This window comes from Notolepis coatsorum, assembly GCF_963971535.1.
Source record: "Notolepis coatsorum genome assembly, chromosome: 4".
NCBI classification, from domain to species: Eukaryota; Metazoa; Chordata; class Actinopteri; order Aulopiformes; family Paralepididae; genus Notolepis; species Notolepis coatsorum.
Window position 1 is genome coordinate 65,951,868 of NC_140168.1, and position 23,274 is coordinate 65,975,141.

Genomic DNA, 23,274 nt, shown 5'->3' on the forward strand with positions numbered 1-23,274 from the left:
GAGCCACCTGCGTGAGCTATACATCCCACAGATGCAGAGAAGTCCAACACAGACACGCTTTGCTGTGCCACAGCTTCAAGAGGACACCCATGAGGGCCCACCGGAAACACCTACAATGCAGAGTGACCCACCGGAAACACCTACAATGTCACCCTGTACTACACAGGTGCCCAATAGCCCAGGACCAAGACGCACAAGATGTGGGAGGGTTGTGAACAGACCAGATTTTTACAAAGACTATGTGACCTGAGCACACATTATTGCACGGAAGATGCCCACTACAGAGGGCCAGAACAACACCAGGAGCACAAGGCTGGGTCATCATGGGGACTCTGGTGCTTTGTTATCATTATGGTCTTGGGGGGTGAATGTAAACCTAAATAACTTGCACTTGGTGATGTGATTTCAGTGGACTATTGACATAAGAGTGTTCCGCTAATTATATGGGGCGATGCTGCTAAACAAGGGGGATGTAGTGATATGCACAGCATTGAGAGCAAGCCACCCAGAGAAGAGGCATACACAACACTGAACGTGAGACCACCTGACCTACCAGGCCACAGACATACACTCCGTCTAAAAATAGACACAGGGGCATCAGGCAATACTCTTCCACTACGCACCTTCAGACAGATGTATGGCAAGGATGCGTGTGCGCAGGAAAAGCTGAGGAAAAATTACAGGAGGCTATCGGCATACAGTGGTCATCAGATTCCCTGTATGGGTACTATCGACATTCCATGCCAGTACAGAGACTCACAATGGATCAATGCCAGGTTCTATGTTGTGGATGTGCCAGGTCCAGCTGTAGTTGGACTGCCAACCAGTGAGCTGTTAAACCTGGTAACTGTCAATGTTGATACAGTAAACAAGAAGGTTAACAACAGCCAGAGACCACTGAAGAGGATATCAAACATTGCGGAGCTAAAGAAAGCTTACCCAGACCAGTTTGATAAATTAGGCAATTTTAGTGGAACCGCTAAGCTCTTTTTGAAAAAGGATGCTGAACCTTTCATTGACCCACCACGGAAATGCAGTATCCACATCAAAGACAAGCTAAAATCAGAGCTGGATAAAATGGTGGAGCAAGAGGTGATAAGGAAGGTGGAAGAACACACAGACTGGTGCTCCAGTCTGACGTACGGCACGAAGAAAGACGGCTCCCTTAGGCTATGCCTAGATCCTCAAAAACTGAATGCCAGCCTTAGGAGATGCCCACACAAAATTCCAACTGTGGAGGAATTAAACCCAGAATTTGCTAATGCCAAAATATTTAGCAAGCTTGACGCAAAAGCAGGGTATTGGTCTATACACCTGGATAAAGACTCACAACTCCTAACAACATTCCGGACTCCATTTGGCCGGTACTGCTGGAAGCGCTTACCATTCGGTCTGAGTGTCTCTCAAGACCTCTTCCAGGCCAAGATGGACCAGATCCTAGAGGGGCTCCAAGGTGTTGTCAGCATAGCTGATGACATAGCAGTATATGGAGCAAACGAGGAAGAGCATGACAAGAACCTGACCAACCTGATGCAACGAGCTGGCGAGGCAGGTGTTGTTTTCAACAGCGACAAGTGCACCATAAAACAAAGCAGCATTTCCTTCTTCGGCAACCTGTACACAGGCAAAGGCATCATGCCAGACCCAGATAAGATCAGGGACATACAACACATGCCAACACCCCAAAACAAAGATGATCTGCACAGATTCATGGGAATGCTAACATACCTGTCCCCCTATATACCAAAGTTTGCAGATAAGGCTCACACCTTGAGGGGGCTGCTAAAAAGCTCCATGGATATGGGACACTGACCACCAGAAATGCTTCGAGGACCTGAAGTCAACAGTCACCGAGCATGCATGTCTGAAGTACTATGACCCAAACACACCTTTAACCCTTGAAGTGGATGCATCACAGAAGGGATTGGGCATTGCTTTGGTGCAGAACAACAGACCCATCGCCTTTGGCTCAAAAACACTGACTGACTGCCAGTCAAGATACAGCAATATAGAGCGAGAGATGCTAGCCATTGTATATGGGATGCAGCGATACCACACGTACCTATATGGGAAATCGTTTCTCGTGGTAACAGACCACAAACCACTCGTGACCAACCATATGTGCAAAACCACTGCATGCTGCACCACCACGACTCCAGCGCATGCTTATAAAGACACAAGGGTACAATTATGAAGTCATGTACCGACCCGGTACTCAAATGATCCTGGCAGACACCCTCAGCCGGTTGCCAAACCCAGAAAACCATGGGGACATAGAGCTAGATGAGCGCATTGATGGAGTTGATATGGAGATCGAGGATCAGAAGCAATATACCATTGCATTAATAAACTTCTCCCCTGAGAAACAGGACGCTCATACATACTGGTGCACTCTTATATATCGTCCGGGTTGCACACCGGCATTATATGGTACCTACTGCATATCACTACAAACACGGTATCACACTCAAAAGAAATAAACAGAAAGCAAAAGAGTGGGCCCACAAAATACCAGTAAAAGTCCTATCTTAATGCCGGCATGTATTGTTTGGGGTACCCCTATGGAACGGTAGTAGCAACGTTACTTTCGCCCGCAGGCTGCACCACACTGTATACTGTATAATAGCTCAGGAGCATCAATGCCCATTTGTACTCATCCGAAATGGCCGCCTCGCCGCGCCACTGTTGTCCGGAAAGCAAGATGGCGTTGAACGATCTCGGTGAGGATGCTAGCAGGCGGAGCTGGGGCAGAGAGGCAGCGCCGGCTGAGAGCGTGTGCTGAGTGATGACGACCCCTGCTGGACGGGACGAACTCCCGTAGGCTGCAGGCAGCCGGGTGCAGATCTGGTCGCAGGTAACCGGGGCAGACTGATTGCAGGCAGCCGGAGCAGACTGATTGAAGGCAGCCGGAGCAGACCGGTTGGCGTTTTCCTTTATGCCAAGCAAGCAGTGCAAAAATGCTTCCGCATTCGTCACCGCACGCCAGTGCGGTAAAGCGCCCTTCTTTTCAGGCCCCGCTTAGACAAATGCTACCGTGCGTGCACCGGCGGCGGCGTGCTCGCTCAGGTGCGTGCGTGCGCCGGCGTGCTCGCGCGAGGTGCCCGCGCATGCGCATGAGATCCCGCCTTGGTTCGACACGAGCGGAGCTCAATATATATAAGTCACCGCCCCTTATTCAGTATCTAGCAATAGCTCAATTGGCAAGGCCACATGGCTGTGGATCCTATGGCTCGTTTGCTGGCGAGTTTGAATCCCATCGAAAATATTTTTTAACGTGATTTTTTTTTAACGTGTATTCTTTCGCCGGTTAAGGTTAGGCATGGTTAAGGTTAAGGTTAAGGTTAGGCATTGTTTCGGAGTTGGTTAAGGTTAGAACGGTTAAGTTTAGGCGCTGTTAAGGAGCTGGTTAAGGTTAGAGTTTGTCAAAGAGAATGGCAATATAATTTCTATGGTTAAGGTTAGGCATGGTTAAGGTTAAGGTTAAGGTTAGGCATTGTTTCGGAGTTGGTTAAGGTTAGAACGGTTAAGTTTAGGCGCTGTTAAGGAGCTGGTTAAGGTTAGAGTTTGTCAAAGAGAATGGCAATAGACAGCCTATTTCCGCACGACCTGGGCGCTGGGCGGCGGAAAATGAAAGGCGCATTACTGCACGCCACTACGGTAAATTTTTGCACTGCTTGCTTGGCATAAAGCTACACGCGACCGGTTGTAGGCCCACACGCGTCTCGGGGCTCGCACTCTATACCGCACACAGTAACTACTATAACCCGACTGTTAAGGACTTTGATATGTTGTTAGCCGCACGTTACTTATACCGCACACAGTAACTATTATAACCCGATTGTTAGTGCTTGGCTCTGCACTGTTTGCTCACACACTATCGCTGGTACTGCTAGGATATCGTGTCCACTAGCAAGTACTTCCTATCACCCGTCGCCGTCGCTATCCCACGGGGCCCTCCAACATAACTTCTGCAACAGGGCTCTCCCGAGCCCCCGTCCGTTGCAACTGTTCGTGTTCAAGTTCACTGCCGAAGAGAGCGTCTTCCGTCTCTCTCCTCCATATCTCCTCCCCTCTCTCTCCGACACTCTCTGCCTGCTACCGCCCCCTGCTGGTCGCCTACTAGCTCCACAGGAAAAAGGATTGTAGAATATGGTCCAGCGATACTGTGTATCGTCCATACTCCAGCCGATAGAAGGAAGAGAAACTCATATCATTGCTCGTGGGGATATCAATGATGTCTTTGTGTACAAAGGGGATATAAAACACAAGTCAGCAGTTCTGAATAATAGACAATATTTTCAGGCTGCTACATGTATAAAGGAAGACCTTGTACAGAGTAGACCCAGAGTTATATTATAGAACTCTTTGATTCAGACTCAATATGTGAGGCTGAGATGGAACACACAAGAAAAAATAACAACTGAGGCACATTATACACATTACACAACAATCACATTGGAACAGCACAATACAGTATGTGTTGTAGGTGTGAAGTGGAGAGGAATTCTGACATATCTAAGGAAAATATCTAAGGAAAAACACACATTTTGTGTCATCAAACTTGACAGAAGCCATCAGAATTATTCACCTGTCCGAAAAAATACTACTCCTGCATTTGGTGATATTAAATGGTAAGTGGTAAATAAAATATTAACATGTAGCTTGATTGATTAATTGATTGATTGAAAACTTTATTAACAGATTGCAGAATGGGTACAGTACAGTACAGCTCAATACATACAATTGTTAAGGGGATGCAGACCAGAGAAAGACTTTCATCTTGTTTACATCAGGGTCCCCCATTTTCAATTCATCATAACATATATAACACACACGACATACAGATAGACAGTACTGCTACATCTATACATTTATGACATACCAGATTTGCAAATACAGTACTGTTTGTGATACAAAAAGAGTCCAGAAAAGAGAGTATATACATTTGACGTAGAAACTGTACATTGGAGGAGGTTGGGTAGGTGGGGTGGGGTTGGGTGGGTGGGGGGGGGGGACTGTACATTGGAGGTGGTTGGGTGGGGGGGGGGGGTTGGGTAGGAGGGGTGGGGGGGGACACTGTACAACTGTACAAGCAAAACTGTACATTGGAATATTGACAAAACCATACTTGGTAATTTACTGTACATTGGAGGGGGTTGGGTTAGGACATTTGCAGGGGCCAGTTTCGAATTGCAGTCTCCCGTAGGTGTTCTTTGAGAGTGGTTTTGAAAGTGGGTAGTGATTCACATTCCTTTACAGCTGTGGGTAGGGCGTTCCACATTGATGTGGCATAATTGCGAAAGTGTTTAGTCCCTTGTTTGAGCCAAATCTGGGTTTAACATGATTTGTGGAGCTCCCTCTGGTGTTGTGATCGTGGTATTCACTGACCTTTGGGAAGTATTTTGACATGTACATGGGTACCTTGGTCATGTAGTGTATCTTGTAGACCAGGCCCATTGCAAGTTGCTGTACTCTGTCGTCTACTCTAAGCCATCCTAGGTTGTCAAAGTGGGCAGGGGTGAGGTGGGTTCTAGGAGTAAGGTCAAGCAGTAGTCTGACCAGTTTGTTTTGAGATGTTTGTAATTTTGTTTTTAGCGCCTTTGAGGTGCTTTGGTACCATGAGGTGCAAGCATAGTCATAGTACCCTTGAATGAGTCTTCAGGGTATTCTTGTTTACCAGAGAGGAGATCCGGTACAAGAATCGAGTTTGTTGGTTTACTTTTTTTATTACATTGGATGCCATTTTGTCACAGGAAAGATTAGCCTCTAGGATGGAACCCAGGTAGGTAATTTCATCTTTCCTTGTGACAATATTGTCACCCACTGTAACTGAGAAGCCATCGGTCTTGCTGAGTTTGTTATTTGAACCGAAGAGAATGGACTCTGTTTGGCCCATGTGTAATGATAGTTTGTTATCAGCGAGCCATATGCAGCTGCATATAGATTCCTGTCCCTTCAGGTGTGGAAATCACCCACAGGCCGTTCTTGAGTTATAGGAGAATGAGCAGCAGACTGAGACCAGACAGAGGATGGGGAATAGAGCTGTAAAGACAGCATTCAGGGTGTTACTCGGAATAAAACACAAAGTGACATAGTGAAAACAGGTACATGGAAGGGAGCAGGGAATAACAAATATTAAAAAAAGCAGCAAAGAAGTGGGCTGACAAATGCCTGCAGGAAGGAAACAGAGCACCCTCCGTCCAATAAAAGGTAGTGTGCAATAAATAGGCCTATATCCATCTATTATATTATATGTCCGAGTTCTAATAGTGTGTGTGTGTGGGGGGGGGGCACGAATGTATCAGAATAACCCACAATGTACAAGTGCACTGATCATATTTGTGTCCTTTAAACATTGTCTTTATGTGGACATAAATAAAGATTCTAAATGTGCGTGTGTGTGCGTGTGTCGAATCGATAATACAACTCTTTGGTGAAACTCTTCTCTGTGGCCACAAGGTGGTGTTTCATTCCAGTAACCAGGCAGCAGAAGTAGAGCTCAATACATCTCGTAGAGCTCTCGTCCTGCTGTTAGTTAATGTGTGACGGGACGGGCTGAGGAAGGGAGACTGTGTCCTGTGTGCTGCTCGGCGAAGTTTTCTGCAACAATCTTTCTACAACGACATTTTTGTTACACACACACACGCTGACACATGGAAAGCAGAGTTCACACGGTGGTGGTTTCACACTAAAGAGGCATAATCGGGGATAATAACTAACGGTAAGTTTAGACGAGCGTTATTATAGCTTGAAGTAGCTAACGCTAATATTAGCGAGACCACAACTTCCTCGTCTTTGAAGCTTTGTGGCTAACGGCGTTAGCTGGTTCGCTTTAATGTTAATAACATTACCTTGTTGTGTGTTCCTTCTGATTAACGCTAGTAGGAAACCCTTAACTCGTAAGACATTGTTTTGTCTTTAGCTAGCGTTAGCAAACAAACCACATTAACGCCAAGTAAGCACGCCATCGAGCAGCTAACGCTAACTAACTAGCTGGTCAGCTAACACTGGCTGAGCGATTAAGTTCAGCCTCTCGTTAGCAGCTGAGCTAACGTTACCTCGATGTGTGGCTGGTTAGCTAACGTCGTTAGCGTCGCTGGTTGGCAATGTAAACACAGACGATGGCCTTCCCCTCCTTGCTTGCGGGTTATGTATCACCGTCAAATGTATACTCTCTTTTCTGGACTCTTTTTGTATCACATACAGTACTGTATTTGCAAATCTGTTATGTCATAAATGTATAGATGTAGCAGTACTGTCTTATCTATCTGTATGTCATGTATTGTCATATGTCCTGATTAATTGAAAATGGGGGACCCTTATGTAAACAAGAAGAAAGTCTTTCTCTGGTCTGCATCTCCTTAACAATTGTGTGTATTGGGCTGTACTGTATTGTACCCATTCTGCAATCTGTTAATAAAGTTTTCAATCAATCAATATTATGCATTCGCTGGGTATTCGTGCCCAATTCCTAGCTAAGCAAGCGTCACCTTAGCTCTCTAATGAGCAGGATTTCACCAACTTGGCGTTGTCAGAATGAAACATACGTTTCTGGTTTATTTGAAATGCTTAGCTTATTTTTTTGCTTGTAACTCTTGATCCTTGTTGTTATTGTTTGAACTTTGCACCCGCTTTCTGATTATGTATTTATTTACACACACAATTATTCTCATCAAATGATCACAAGTGTAAGTGTTTGGAGCCGATTATTGAAGACGTAGTTTCGACTGTCCCAACACAGGTAATTCTGAAGACCCCCCCCCCCACACACACAGTCACAGTCACACACACACAAAAAACAATACCATTGTTGTGTATTTCCTTAACGGTGTGTGTTTATTACTAATCGGGCACCTTCCCGTTGACATTCCAGAATGTTTAATTTGCTTCCTGTTTTCAGTTGTTAAGCAGACGTTTGATCAGGATGGTGTGCTTTTCGTTTATTTTTTATTTTTGTCTAAAATACCCTCTGCCTAAAATGTGATTTTGTATTACTCTTTGTATGCAAAAAGCCATGTCCCTAACGATTTAGTTTTTCTCTCAGGAGTTTATCCATCATGTCACTTTTACAACAGTATTTGGAATCAACCCTAGACCACCCTCACTGGAGCTCACCGCCAAGTGAACCATTTTGCTGTCTTACCGACACGTTACTGTTTAACTTGAGCAATCTCAGACCCGCCGAATCCAGCCTCTGTGCCGAATGAATCGGACCCATTCAGGGGCGTGAAATGCTTCAATGCCTAATTCGACGATAGAGAATCTAATTTCCACACATTTCTTCCCAGAGTCACAGCTTTATGTAGCATTTCAGTGTTCCCTGACCCCTGGGCTAAATTCACACTGGTACCATATGTGAGAGAAATAGACTCAACGTGAAACCCGTCCGAGGTTAGCTTTTTGTTTTAGTAGAATTTACTAAGAATACTGAGGTTGTTGGATTGTGCCTGTGTTTAGCACTGGACAAATATGTGTCAAAGTAATAGTCTACATAATTTGTAACTCCTCCCCATACCTCAGAATCCTCACAGCTGTAATTTACCTTGCCTTCTGTGAAGTAGCCTAGCTGAACCTGTAATGTTCTCCTGTTTGTTTTGCATGTCTCCACACACACGCAAGCACAACAGGTTCTTGGCCTTGTCATGTTATGTGTCTGACTTATGGTTCTAGATGCCAGTTAAATTTAAAGCTCAGGGAGCCTGTTGAGAATCATAAATTGATGTTCCAGCAGGGTCGTGTGAGGAAATCAAGTCAGAAACCCTCGTCTCGCTCTCAGGAGATGATGCCTTTGCCAACTGTATTGCAGCAATCCGGAGAGTGAGAGAGAGGCAGGGATTTGACGCTCGGCTAATAGGCTGTAATCAGCTTGTTCATACCGGTGCAGGTGCAACACAGAACCACACTAGCATTAAGGCTATACTGTATGATTAACATTCTAGATCGAAGCTTCCTAAACCTTTTGCCATGGAAGAGCCAACAGCGAAGAAAATCTGGTGGGCTGTGGGTAAATCAAACAGTGTCTTGGGTGTATCTGTTTTGTAAAGTTATTTCAAAATCACCTCAAATGATCAAGTCGGAGGGCCAAAAATAATGTTGTGGGCGGCCAAATCAGGCCCACAGGTCCTACTTGAGCACCGTCAACACAGTATATGGTATCTCCATATCGTCATTCCTCAACCGTTTGTGTATGTTTCACAACTACCACACCTAGCACTAGGGATGTAGCCTACTTCTACTGATATTTGATATCAATTTGATGGCAGGCTAAAACTGGGTACTGGAGAATTAGGCCTAACCCCACCTCAGTCTCTGTTACCAAGAGCTAATGTCTTCTCTTTGCCCTCAACTATTTCCAGTGTTAAAACACGTGAGATTGGATGACATCATTTTGACTGAAGAATGAATCTTGAATTCCGGGAAACGGAAATACTTGCTGCAGGGTTGCTTTTCCAGTCTGTAGTGCAGACGTGTAATATATGTTTTGCCTAACACCCAACGAAATTAGATGTATGCTATCGCTATGCTGTTTGTTGCCTTACTTTTTAGATTAGATTAAAATGTATTGTCATTATACAGCAGCCCACCCCTGGAGTAATATCTATCCATCCAGATCATTTCAGTGTGATTTGTTTAGTTTGAGATATCTGCCGCTACTCTAATACAATGGAGCTGAATGGCACTTGGCTTGTGGTGCTCATAGCACCAAAATAATACTAAAACTCAAAATGATCCGGTTACTCAGGATAATACACAGACCTTGTTGTGAGCAGTAGGAACTATTTTCTACTACAACTACACCCCCATAATAATGAAGGCAGATACGTATCCGTAATCAATTGGGAAGTTTCCCTGGATCATCGATGCATGAAAAGGGCACCAATGTCGAGTCTAAAGGTTAGTACTCTTAGAATATCAGTAGGAACTTGGTGGATGTATAACCCACTGCAGATATTTGATAAATCTCCAATGGATTATACAAGATGTGAAGTGACGGATCTCAGAAGCTACAGTGCAGCCCGACAATGCATTTTTGGCTTTCATTAACAGTGAGCCCAGCACTGCCAGTGGATTGTGAATAGCAGTCGGTGTCTCTTTTCATCTTGTCATTGTAGTGTGGGGAGCGAAACAGGGCTGCTTCCTACGCCCAGTCCAGTTTGGGGCGTAAAGCCTCGGCAGAGAGGAGTGACAGTGGAGGGACAGTCGGTGCAGTTGAGTTGAGGCTGTTGAGAGAATGCATAGCATTAGGTGGAGGGTGGGGTGAATTCCCACAATTCCACCCAGTGTCGTGTTCTACTCTGCCCTTGTGTTAGTTACACACTGGCATGTCTTTTTGTACTTCAACCCAACCTTGTTGTATTTGATCTTGCTCTTAAAAATGTCTTTATTCATTATAGGCTGCTTTTATTTTTGTCTACTTATACTCAGGCTATTTACTGGCCACCTTCCATTTGTCCTCGGTACTCTTCATTATGAGTACAGTTTGCTGTCATGATAACAGCATAATTTACTATTTTTTTTTATTCGTACTTGCTATGATGGTAACGGCAGAATGTACTCTTTTTTTTATGGGTACTTGCTATGATTTGTCCTCGGTAGTCTTTTATTATGGGTACTTGCTATGTTGGTAACTAACAGCAGAACATCTGCCCTTGTACTCGCTCTATAGAAGAGAATCTGCTAAATCCAATGTTATGGAAATTCACGAGCTGCGTCTTGCAAAGGTTCAAGATGGGACAGGCCTATTCCGTTCAGTTGAAATGTTGTGCTCGTAAAAAGTGTCAGTGTTGCTCACTTCTTTCTCACAGTTCAGCCGTTCAAAGGGTTAAGTGTCCTGCCTCTGTGTGCTTTATGGAGATAGTGTGGAAAAGTACCTTGCCCTCTTGGCCATGGATCAGAATGTTTAGTAAATAGTGGTGAAAGTCTGTAGCAGCTGTGGATGCCTTCATCCCCGGCCTATGTGATCTCCAGACACCCCTGTACTGGGTTGGCCAGCCGATGACAGATTCATTAAGTTACAGAGTTATTTTGGTTCCCCGGCGGACAGAATTTGGGCCTAAACCTGATGTGCACTGGCCAGGGAAGCTAGAAAAGGTTATTTTCGGGGGCCCGCGTTTGCCTTTAGAACAAGGGTTCTCAAACTTTTGTATACCACAACCCCATTTTATTTAGGAATTTTCTTTGGTGACCCCACACTCAATGGACACCAAGGGGGCGCTGTTTACCTTCTGGTTAGAAAGCCATCGCTGTAATGCAATGGGGAGAATGCCGTGTTTGCGAGTGCTAAAACTAATTGAATATTATAGCTATGGATCTAATAAACATGTCGTGGTAAATATGAGTATAGTTCCAGAGCGAGTTCTGTCTAATCTCAAGAATCTCCAGCAAACCGCGCTTCAATGCATTTCCTTAGAAATCGTGCCATTTATTGCTTGATTTATGACTCGTTCTGAAATTAACGCTAGATTATCGGTATTATGTGTCCTCATGCACAAACAGAAGCGGGGGCTGAAAAGTCGCTTCTCCGTGCCTTGGTCAGCGCCAACCGCACACACACGCATGCGTGATCGTTACGAAAGAAACATCAGATTAACCCAAGATTGGTAACATAGAGTCCTTACCTCACATCTGATGTACTGCAAAAAGAATAATCCAATTCCTGATCGCCATTCCAAATATTGATAGCGTCTATTCATCCAACGTTTCTCCACCAAAACGCATAATCCACGCTGCTCCCAGTCTGTTATAATGATACTGCATGCCCGAGAAGGAAAACCTGGACCAGACTTCTTAGATCAGCAAGGGGGAGGGATTCCAATGATGTGCAATACCGGCCGGAAGGCGTTAGGCAGCGGTATTGGCCTTTTGCAAGCTCGGACCCATTCCCAATGATAACATTAGGCTGGATGGATGAAAAATGAACGGATATAGCAAATAAAATAAATAACGATTAAAACCCGACTTTTCTTGTGATTGGCGCTCAAGCGATGGCGAGTTAACCCGACTTTTCTCGTGAATGGCGCCCAATGAGTTAATGTATTGTGTAATTTCAATGTGGAATTAAGGAATGTCAAAATAAAAGCACACGTTGTTGAACTTGATCATATTTATTAGAACATTTTATTACAGCATTATTATCTATACACATTTATAAAACTAGGCATATTTTGCCAAAATATGTTTCCAGACCAAAACAAAAATATATATATTGTTTGTTTTTATTTTGTTTTACTTGCCAATGCGCAACCCCACTGTCACCTACCCATGCCCCCACTTTGGGTTGCGACCCGTAGTTTGAGAACCACTGCCTTAGAAGAATCCCTGTGATGTCGTTGGCCGTGCTGACGATCACAAAAGATCTGATGGCGTTTTGTTTCTCAGTGCGGCAGCTACAAAGGTCTGGGAAATGCCCCTGGAGAACAAGGCAGGTTGTGTAGAACTGGATGTGTCCATACAGTCTCCGGGCTGCTCCCGCGTCCTGAGCGGCAGTACTGGGAAGTGAACGTGCATTGTCTGGAATGTCGCCGGAAATTTGCCTACATGATGAAACCTCTTGTAAAAGAAACACTCTAGTCACAGCCCAATCGCCCACAAGGTGTTTTGTGATCTGATTGGTTTAGCTAATATAGATAGCAGCAGTATAGCCACATGCATCCCTCAATAAAGCCAGTACAGTTACCTTTTTAAAAGACAAGAGCCAGGTGTCCACACAAGCGGGATAAAGGATTAGATCCGATCAGACCCCCCCCCCCCCCCCCATTTTATCACTCTAGCAGACTATTATTATATTTATATTGTTTACACTGCCTTTTTAATCTATTTTTATTTTTACTCCACTGTACTATAATTCTGTGACCTGTACCTGTATGTCTTCTACTACCTGTACCTCCCCTCCCCCCATGCTGCTATGATACCGAATCTCTCCAAGGGGATCAATAAAGGAATATCTTATCTTATCTTAGAGAGATGGAAGAGTTACCCCGCTCTCCTTGAATACAATGAAGGAGGAGGTGCACCTGCTATCATTCAAACAAACTAGTTTCAGAGGATTGTTCTTCCATTTACTCTGGAAGCAGAGTGCCATAGAGATGCAGGAAGGAGGTCGTTAGGAAGAGTGAGAAGAACTCTTTCTTATTGAAATGGCCTACGATTTGAACATGCCTCCGTCTGAGAAAATTCCTCTCAATTAGTCTACTAAATCAAAAGAATGTATTTTTTACTTTGCCATGTTCTCTCCCCCCCCCCCCCCCCCCTCAACACGCCCATCTGGTAAACCAGTATGTTTGGAAGGATGAGTATCATGTAACTAAACCGCAGTGAAGACAGCCTTTCAAAAATCAGGTGATGCAAGATGATCGATTTCTTTCGAGGGATGGAGGAGAGAGAGGATGGAAGATTGTATTTTGAGAGCCTTCTAGGCTCCTAGGGCACAGGACTTTAAACACACGCACGTAGACGCTGTGACCCCCGGTCGCACGGATCTCACTCACTCTCCTGTCTTCTTTGTGCCGTGCCACAGCATAGAGCTTTTCTCATGTAATCACAGCCCTGGGTTGTAATTTCACATCGCCCCGTGGTGACTAGAGATGGCTCCTCGGGTCTCGTTAAAGTCTCCTCTTGCTCCTCTGTGAGCCAGTCCCATATATCACAGAGCCTTGTTACGGCGCAAGGTTCATAGTCAGAGGAGTGTCTGCTAGGGATGTAAACTATATGCTCCGCTCACAATTCGGTTTGATCGCGATACTGGGTTCATGGATTCAAATCGCACTGTATTTCTTTCACATACAATTCCATTTACTTTAGTAGTTTAATTTGAATAAAATAAATATTTATAGTGTTATAGCCACTAGTACGTCTGTATTAATCTGTATTTAGATAATACAATTGTATGTGTAATGTAAAACAGTATTTTTGGGCACTTTGCACGACACCGAAATAAAATAAATCAAAATCAGTACTAGTATCCACAGCCAGCCATGACCTATGCATGTGCAAATTGGCAAACAATTTAGTTTCTAACATTAACATCTACGACACCTGCCATCACAGTGAAAAATTCCGGTCATTACCGGGCGTTCTCTAATATGCCATGAGAACTTCAGATGCATACAACTGACACACAGTACATTCAAACCTGCTTGTGAAGCTAGGTTTAAAGTGCGCACAAACCATTTGATGTGGGGAGCAAGCCCAGCCACTGCTACATCCATTTTTCCTGCATCGTCTAACGACAGCAATGTGATGATGATTGTTATTATTAGTCATTCCAAGCTCCCTGCTTCAAAACAAAGGCGATTTCAACACACTTCAGCTCTGACTCCAGGGCGCGTCTGGAGTACACTCCCCACAGGCTGGTCATTACATGGGCTGCGACTGTAACGTAGCTCTGGGTCATCCCCTGGAGGTCCACCCGTCTGTTGTTTTTCAGATGCACTCTGTGTCTGACTGAGGTTTTGTGTCACTTTAGCTTTGGTCTCTTTGTACAGAGCTGGTAGGTCAGTGCGGCTAAAGTGTGGCCATTGTACTTGGTTCAGTGAGCCGAAATATGTACTTATTATAATTTTTTTTATCCACTTTTTCTCCTTATCTTTCTGTTTTTCTCCCATCCCAATTTCGCCTCGCCAATTCTCCCCTGTCTCGAACGTTGCTAGACTATGCCTCCCACTGGTCAGCTGCAGTGAGGACCAAGCATTGCATCACGTGTCCCCTCCGGTACACGAGGAGGCAGCCGTTGCATCTTTTCACCTGAACAGTGCGATCTCTGTGGCGAGGAGTAACTCGTGGGAGGCTCACGCTGCCCCCGATACTTCCTGATTCTGCTGTACAGGCGCACCAACCGACCTGTAGGAGTCGCTGTCCACAGCGTCCAATCCCCACCCACCAGCTTTCCCACCCTCTAACACTGCCAATTGTGTTAGTATGACGACCGGCCAAGCCGGTAGCAACGCCGAGAGCTGGGCTCGATACCAGCATATCCTGCGTTAGTGGTGAGCGCCTTGCCCACTGCGCCACTCAGCCACCCAGAAATATGTCCTTATTGACGACCAAACACCCCCAAGTCTTTTGCATTGAAGACACTGATGCATCTGGTTATTTCTTCATCTCATGGACTGTTTTGGGGGAGTGCGGCTGCAAAGGCATCTTGAGCGCTTTTCATCGTGATGGCTTTTCGTCATTGTCTTTTTGCAAAATGGGAAAACCAAAATGATAAAACCAAAAGCTTCCTCAATCTATCTCAAGTTGAAGTTATGCATGTTCACCTGCTCAATCAGATGTTTTCTCATCTGGTCTGAGCGCCATCTCCACTCTCTCCACACCTTATTTCTGACCGGCAACAGTCGCTCAGGAGGTTTAGAGGTTGTCTGGTAATAGGGCTGGGCGATATGGCCTAAATATGATATCACGATATTTTCTGACCTTTCGGCGATACACGATACACATCACGATGTTTTTCTTTTTTACCCCAAACAATTCATTATGAGGCTTACCAAGACAGTATTTGAGTTTGCAAGCTAACATTAAAGACAAAATAAAATACCCATGCATTTAGCATTTTTATATTAGATTTAGATTATATATTGCATATGAGATATTATATGATTTAGATATGAAATATGATGAATTGAAAATGGGGGACCCTGATGTAAACAAGACTAAAGTCTTTCTCTGGTCTGCATCCCCTTAACAATTGTATGTATTGAGCTGTACTGTACCCATTCTGCAATATGTTAAAGTTTTAAATCAATCAATCAATAAATAGCATTTTAGCATTTTTATGAAACTACTGTATATATGTATGTCTCTAAATGTTTTGATGAATTGAAAATGGAGGACCCTTATGTAAAAAAGCCGAAAGTCTTTTTCTGGTCTTCATCCTCCTGTACTGTATTGTACCCATTCTGCAACCTTTTAATACAGTTTTCATTCATTCATTCTGACGGAAACATAATCATTTTGATTGACAGTCGAGTCTGCCAATGACGTCACACCGCTTGCACCCGCCCTGCTGTTCTTAGCACCAATCGGCAAGCGTTATGAGTTTTTGACTTCCTGAATGTCCCGTGTGCTGAACATCAACAAAGCTACTAACGTTAGCTCCCCGCGGCCGTCGAGTAGGAGACCAGTGCTTCACAGGATGACTAAATGAGGCATAATGATTTTACTACAACGAATGTTATAATAAAAGCCTTTCCATACATCTGTCTGATTGAAAACTTTATTAACAGACAGCGGAATGGGCATATCTCAGCACAGGCTGAGATATGAACGAGTAACGTGTGGACAGATTGACAATCCTCTTGGGCAAAACATCACGATATCCACGATACGTTGAAAAAGTGTATCGTTAATGAACTGTACCCGATATTTATATAATATCGTCATATCGCCCAGCCCTATCTGGTAATCTCAAGGTTCCCATGTTCTATTTCGGCTCCTCCCGGTCCGCGTGTCAAAGCGTCTTTGAGCAAGACACTTAACCCCTAACTGCTCCCGATGAGCAGCTTGGCACCTTGTGTGGTTTGCGTCTACCATCGGTTTGGGTGTGTGTGTGAGTGAGGTCCTCGACCTGGCATATCGCGCAGCAAAGGGAATGGCTCCCCGCTAGGGGTGGACGGTATAAACGGTATGAATTTGCTCTACGGTATGGATTTTGACTATACCGTGTAACCGGTAGAGCAGCTCTAAAATAGCAATGACGTCATGTAACCACAGCGCGACTATTTCAATCGCATTTGCCCCTAAAAATAGATAGAATTAGTCATAGATAATAGATATGTGCAAACTGGAAAAAGTTATTTAGGAGGCTTCGCGCAGTGGGCGTGTCAACACGCAATTGTCATTTCATAATAAACGCATATCACCGCGGCCAGGGGTGTAGCTCCAATGTTGGCCAATTTTTTATTGATAAACGCATAATATGGTTTTTACCTATACATTCGGATCAGCAGTTCAGCACCTGCACTGTTGGTGGGTGAGCCTAGTAAAGGATGTCGCATTGCGTTCATCTTCAATGAATGGACCAATGCAATAGTCTACCAAAGCCCCCCCTCTCTCTCTATATATCTCACACACACACACAAACATAGTATCAATGAGAGCATCAATAATACACCTGAGTGATGTCTAGTAAAAAAAAAAAAAATTTTGGGCCCCCCCCCCCCCAGTGCTGGGCCCTTGGAATCATCCTAAGCTACCCCCCCCCCCAGCTACGCCCCTGACCGCGGCGCACAGCAAGTTTCAATTTCAGTTCCTGGCATTTTTAACCAGTGGAGAAAGGTAAGAGATTTCCCTATCGTTTTTCTTATATGAATTATTCTACGTTAATAAAACATACCTGGTGATCAACTACAGTTTGCTGTAAACATTATGATATGTGTGTAGTGTTATGATAACGACGGCTGCAGCGGGAGGACGGCTGCAGCAGTGGATTTGCGAATAGCATGCAGCTGCAGAGCCGCAGAGCCAGGGGCGCTTTCAGGTCTGGTCACAGGCCCGCTCAACAGCGCCCCCCCCCCACCCAACGGCTGAATTGCCAATGGCTGAATTGGAGTATTGCACTGTGCAATTCAGCCGTTGGGTGGGGGGGGGGGTGCGCTGTTGAGCGGGCCTGTGACCAGACCTGAAAGCGCCCCTGGCTCTGCGGCTCTGCAGCTACATATGCTTCTAGCAAAATCCAGCATCCAGCCCCGCTGTTTGCAATGGGAGCAGCACGGAGTCTCGACTCGGGACTTATTTTATTTGGAATATAATGATTATATACGCAAAAGTAGCCTAGTTTTAAGTTAAAATATTATAAATCTACATGCCTTGAGGATGTCATTCTTTATATAGCCTGCCTATCAGGCAAAAAATTATTCTAACGGAAACACTGATACCGTGTGTTGGTGACAGGTATACACAACTCGGGTTGTTAGGGTCACGTCATTCACAAATGGGTCACGTGGTGTCGTAGTAGTAAAGTCAGCTGTTCACGGGCGGGTTTCGGGAACATTAATGTTGAGGGAGTGACCGGGGAAGTCACACTTTGCTGACCGCACGCACGTTACACTATGATGAATCAAACCATGACTCGTTCTATTTTTTGATACTATATGAACTGTTTTTAACTCCAATAAACTAACCAAACACAGTATCCTGGATCCGTGATTATGTGGCGAGCGGCGCGTCTGGCAGGTACCATTATTTCCCCGTGTTAGTCTCTCGGTGACTGCAGTAAGTTTGAACAGTCGCCATACACCGTGATATATACCGTTACCGTCTATGCTTTAAATTATACCGTGATATAAATTTTAGACCATACCGTCCACGCCTCCCGCCTACCTCCGTCAATGGTCTCTAAATACACACCCTCAAGACAAGACCCCTCCGCTCTACATCTTCTCGCCGCCACAGACCCACTCCTATCCGAGCTCCGGGAGGGTCATCAAAGAGAAGCCGCCTATTCTCGGTCCTTGCTCCACAATGGTAGAACGAACTTCCCACCACAGTTGGGACCGCTGAAACCCGACCACCAATCTTTTGCTGTTGACTATAAACGCACTTCTTCAATCAATATCTGAAATTTAATTAAATGTTTTATTTAAATAAATACTAACCTTCTTACTGTCAGTGTCTTCTATCATGCACTCATCCACTAATACATTTTCCATGTCTATATTACTACCTACTATAGTACTAATATGTCCTCCTATGCACTCAACACTGCAGCACCCAAGTTTCAACACTGATGAACATTGTTACTCAGCTGAATGAGTTGTACCCTTCCTGTTGACTTGTCGTACAGAACTTGTAAGTCTCTTTGGATAAAAGCGTCAGCTAAATATAGGCTGATGTAAATATAAAGCACTTTGGATAAATGCAGTCCATTTACCATCTGCCCCCACAGAATGCCGGGCTCACACAATAACATTTTAACAAGGAGATCTCAATAATAGAACGCAGCCATTAGCGAACCACATGTCAACGGTATCGAACGGTACAGTCGTTACAGTCCACGGAGCGTATCGCTACATCCCTAGTATCTGCATGTGGATTGGAGATGTAAGGACAGACCGTTAGCCGGTGATATGGAACAAACCCTCCATGGAACAACTGCTTTACTTCACTGGCTGCTGGCCTTATCAACAGAACAGCCGTCTCTGATTTTTAATGGGACATGGTGCGGTTCATTGATGAGATACCCCAGATCTGGACTGAAAATAATCAGCTTGTTGAAATGGGACACAGAGGAATTCAGCGGTTGCTGTCAAGACTCCCTGCCATTACAATTAAAGGTCAAACTCTATCTACAAATGTTGTGTATACTATTTATATATCATTAATTGCCATACCAGGTGTTTTTTTTTATATTAACCAGATAAACCTTCAGTATATATAGTTTTGAAAGTAATATGCTAATTGACATGACAATCCGGCAATCCGACTGTCTTTGGACATGATATCCTCTTAACTCAGTGCTCTGTCTGGAGGGAAATTATATTTTAATTTCTTGTAGTTTCCGGTATGCATATTTCCTGTGGTATTTCACTGAGGCATATAGTGGGAGGTTGTGTATAATGTTGTGTGGTCAATTACCCATGTAGCTCAGCTGATATCTGATTTATTGTTTGTCACCTATTTGGGGCACTTCCTGTCGCATGATGCTTGTCTTGTGGTGGGAATGATGTCAGGGGCCCAGGTTAATGCCAACATTGGAGTTAGTCAATGGCAGCATTGTGTCATTATTGTCCCCGAGTAACCCATTGACGCAGTGGGTCACGCATGCTGCTCTTGAGTGATAACAGCCCAGCGCCTGGAGCCATGCCCTTCAGCCCGACGCTTTAGTTGCTTCAGGCAACTCTACAGGTGCGCTTTGCTGAATGTTCATTTGGTAGCGCTAGATCGGCGCATTGTCGTCCTCTGACTGGCCAAACATTTTCAGGTTACAGTTTTAGGCTACGTCACAGGAATCTAGTGTTGCCTCGAGGTGTCCGATCTAGCACCAAAACACCACATTATCTGTGCTAACATAGGCTGTCCTCTAAACAAACAAAGTAAATGTTAGTGACCATTTATAAATTAGTTTGGGATGTTTTGTGTGTGTGGGTAATGGGTGTTTGTTTGTTTTTTGTTTCTTCTTTGATTAGAACTGAGCCACCTTGTACCGAACCAATTAGCACTTAACACTGTTGCGTAGCGAGGAAGTATCTTCAAGCCCTTTAGAGACACACCCGTCTTTTGTGACAGTTTGTTCAGGGCCAGGTAATGAAATGTGACTCTTAACCTTTGAAAACCACCAATTAAAGCACTTTGTCTTTTACAACTTGGCTCTGGTGCCAAACTGCTTGATAACATGCCATTTTCCCTCACTTGGTTGGGATGGGATAACTTAATTTTACAAATGGTCATTATGCAGACTTTAAAAAAATGCTCACGAAAACAACATACCAGTCTCTTGTTCCCATGGAAACGGACATTTTCTTTTTCACTCTAAAATGTAGTTTCCCTCTAATCAGCAACACTGTTTTTTTTCTTAATGACGGAGTATTGGTGCCGTGTCTTTCATGTTATCAGTGGTTATCTGCTGCATTCACAATCAGCATACACTCACTCAGGCCATGTCCAGACGAAAACTATTTTGATCTTTTTCGTTTTCATTTAAAAAAAGGTTTCCGTAAAAATGAAAGTCTCGAGAAATAAGTGCGTGCCACAAATTTACTAAATAAATGTCTTTCCTGTTTTAGATGTCGCTCTTTTATTTTGAAACCCCCCGACCGGAAGTGTTATCGTTGTTTTGTTGCTAGCAGGATAACTTTGTCGTCTGGTTCTGTGCTTTTAAGCTAACGTAACGCTATTTTCCAAAGGAGTGGAGAGAGAGAACATTTTATCAACTCTGCCTCTCCTTGTTAACTACAACAAGCAATGCTGTTTGTTATTTAAGATGAGGTCGGACTCGGCACTGACGGATTTGTGTTCATTATGCTGCTTTTATAAAGCCTCAAATGACTGCTTACAATATACAATTTTGGCTGGTAGCTCTCGGCTAGGTGGTAAATTAAAAAGTAGATCTTGGTTCAAAAAAGGTTGGGCACCCCTGGCCTACAGCAATCGATGATGAGGATTTCAATCGGCAGGAGAGAGAGAACGTTTCAAAGCCGTATATAATATGGTGCGCGCAGCTCAAACTACCCGTTGTATTAAATTAATTGATTGATGTTTAACTTGTCCCTGTGTCCAGTCCTTTAGACCAGTGTTTCTCAACTGGTGGGTCGCGACCCAAAAGTGGGTCGCGGAGCCATTTTGAGTGGGTCGCGGATGTGCGTGTAAAAAAAAAAAAAAATTAAAAGTAATTTTTTTATTTATTTTTTTACTTTTTTTTTTCTCACTACCTATCTTTGTGAAAGTGGCTTCTCAGCTCTGGTCTAGCTGAAGACAAAGCGGAGGAACAGATTGGACATTGAGCATGACCTCAGAGTTGCTTTGTCTACCATCACCCCAGACTTTGAGACTCTTGTCAGGAGCAAACATCCCCAGTTATCCCATTAGTTCCCTGCATGTTAAGCTAAGAAGTCTGCTAAGAAGGATATATTATTTATTATTATTATAATTTTATTTCATTGTGTTTTTAGCCCTTAGTTGCACTTTTGTTGCAACCCCAGTTATCCCATTCGTTCCCCCAAACGTACTGTAGGTCTGTTATGTTAAGCTAAGAAGTCTGCTAAGAAGCATAATTATTTATTATTATTATTATTTAATTTCATTGGGTTTTTAGCCCTAATTGCACTTTTGTTGCAACCCCAGTTATCCCATTTGTATTATTAATTTGTATTTAATCTGAAAATGTGCTCTCCTCGATTTCTCTCTCTGCTGAATTCTGTCTCTTTTAGCCTCTTCCTCCCGCAAGGTTTCTTCTCCCTCCCTCTCTGTTGCATAACCTACTTGACTCTATTCCACCTTGTTAAACCGTAACGAGTTTTTTAGGCTATCGCAGCGTTCTAGAGGCTGTTTTTTAGCTCTGCAGCCTTGAGAAAGTGTCTAGTAATCGCCAACCTTAAGTTCTCACACACATTTTCCACTTTTTCAGAGCCACCCGTGTTTTATGAGCATGGAGGCGGTCTGCAGTCCAATCACTCCTGTCACAAGAAAAATAAATAAAAAATCAACTAATCTTGAGTTTGGCACGTATACTTTTCCTCTTAGATTGAAGTTTTGTGTGGTCTTTATGAAACTCATTTAAAATCCCACGGTAGACATAAATACATGTTCATTATCGGGAAAATCCAGTAGATTTTAATAATCATGGAGAAGGGGTCGTTTTGGCAAATGCTCCTCACACTAGTACAGCTATTTGGACCTCTTACACTCACTATTACAACACTGTTTATATTGACACTTTATGTGTGTGTGAGAGGGAGGGGGAGAGAGGGAGAAAAAAAAGCCATTTGGGAAGCCTGTGAGAGTGATGACAGGTAGCACGGTGGCCAGCCAAGCCAAACTATCTCGACGCCCTTTTCAACACTGCTCTCTCCCATCGCCTCTCTGTATTTTAACTGATCCTAAACCAGCTGTTCACATGGGCCTTGTCTGAATGGCCCGGCATAACAGGTGTATTCAGGTACGGTTCATGTGTATTCGGGTATGGTTTGCCATTGAACTCGAGTGTCCTCGGGTAACAACATTACTAGTGTGAAAGATGGCCGGCAGGGGGAGTGGAGAAAGGGGGGAAATTGTGCTGTACGACTACGAAGCTAATTGTACCGAATGTGAAAACACCCTTATTAACATACTATGTTTACATAGTAGTGCAATAGGGAAATTGGACAATCAACCCACATGTAGGTGGCAATGTGGTCTACGTCCAAACAATGTCCATCCACAAGAACTGAATACAGCTTTGTTTTGAAGTAAACCCCCTTCTATATTCTTCAGGGACTCCAGTAAAGCTGAACTGCTGCCTGCCTTTCAGCTAGCGTTGATGCTAATTCAATGCGATCAACATTAGCACTAACATACCCAACTAACGTTAATGCCATTCAGAATGTATTAACATAGCTACAACAACACACTAAGGCTGTCCCCGAAGCCTGTTTTTGGGATTCGAACTTCGTCAGGGTTTTTCGAACGAACGTTCGAACCTTCGTTTTTAATTAAAAAAAAATTTAAATAAATATCCTCAAACTAAATCCTCAATTTTAATAAAGTGATTAAACTGTTTAAATGAGTCTTTCTTTTTTATTAAATCAACTTTCTTTAATGAATATAACGTAGCAGTTTTTTTTAATACTATAATATTAGTGT

The 23,274-nt window shown here is 43.8% G+C and overlaps 1 protein-coding gene across 1 annotated transcript in view; it reads left to right on the forward strand.

The window, feature by feature from the left end:
• Window positions 1–6,553: 6,553 nt before the first annotated feature.
• The window catches only part of LOC311227392 (E3 ubiquitin-protein ligase RNF19A-like), a 68,181-nt gene continuing 51,460 nt past the window's right edge, over window positions 6,554–23,274 (forward strand). Inside the window, exon 1 of the mRNA XM_084313016.1 lies at window positions 6,554–6,721. The gene's annotated coding sequence lies outside the window, so the exon portion shown is untranslated. The remainder of the gene's footprint in view (window positions 6,722–23,274) is intronic.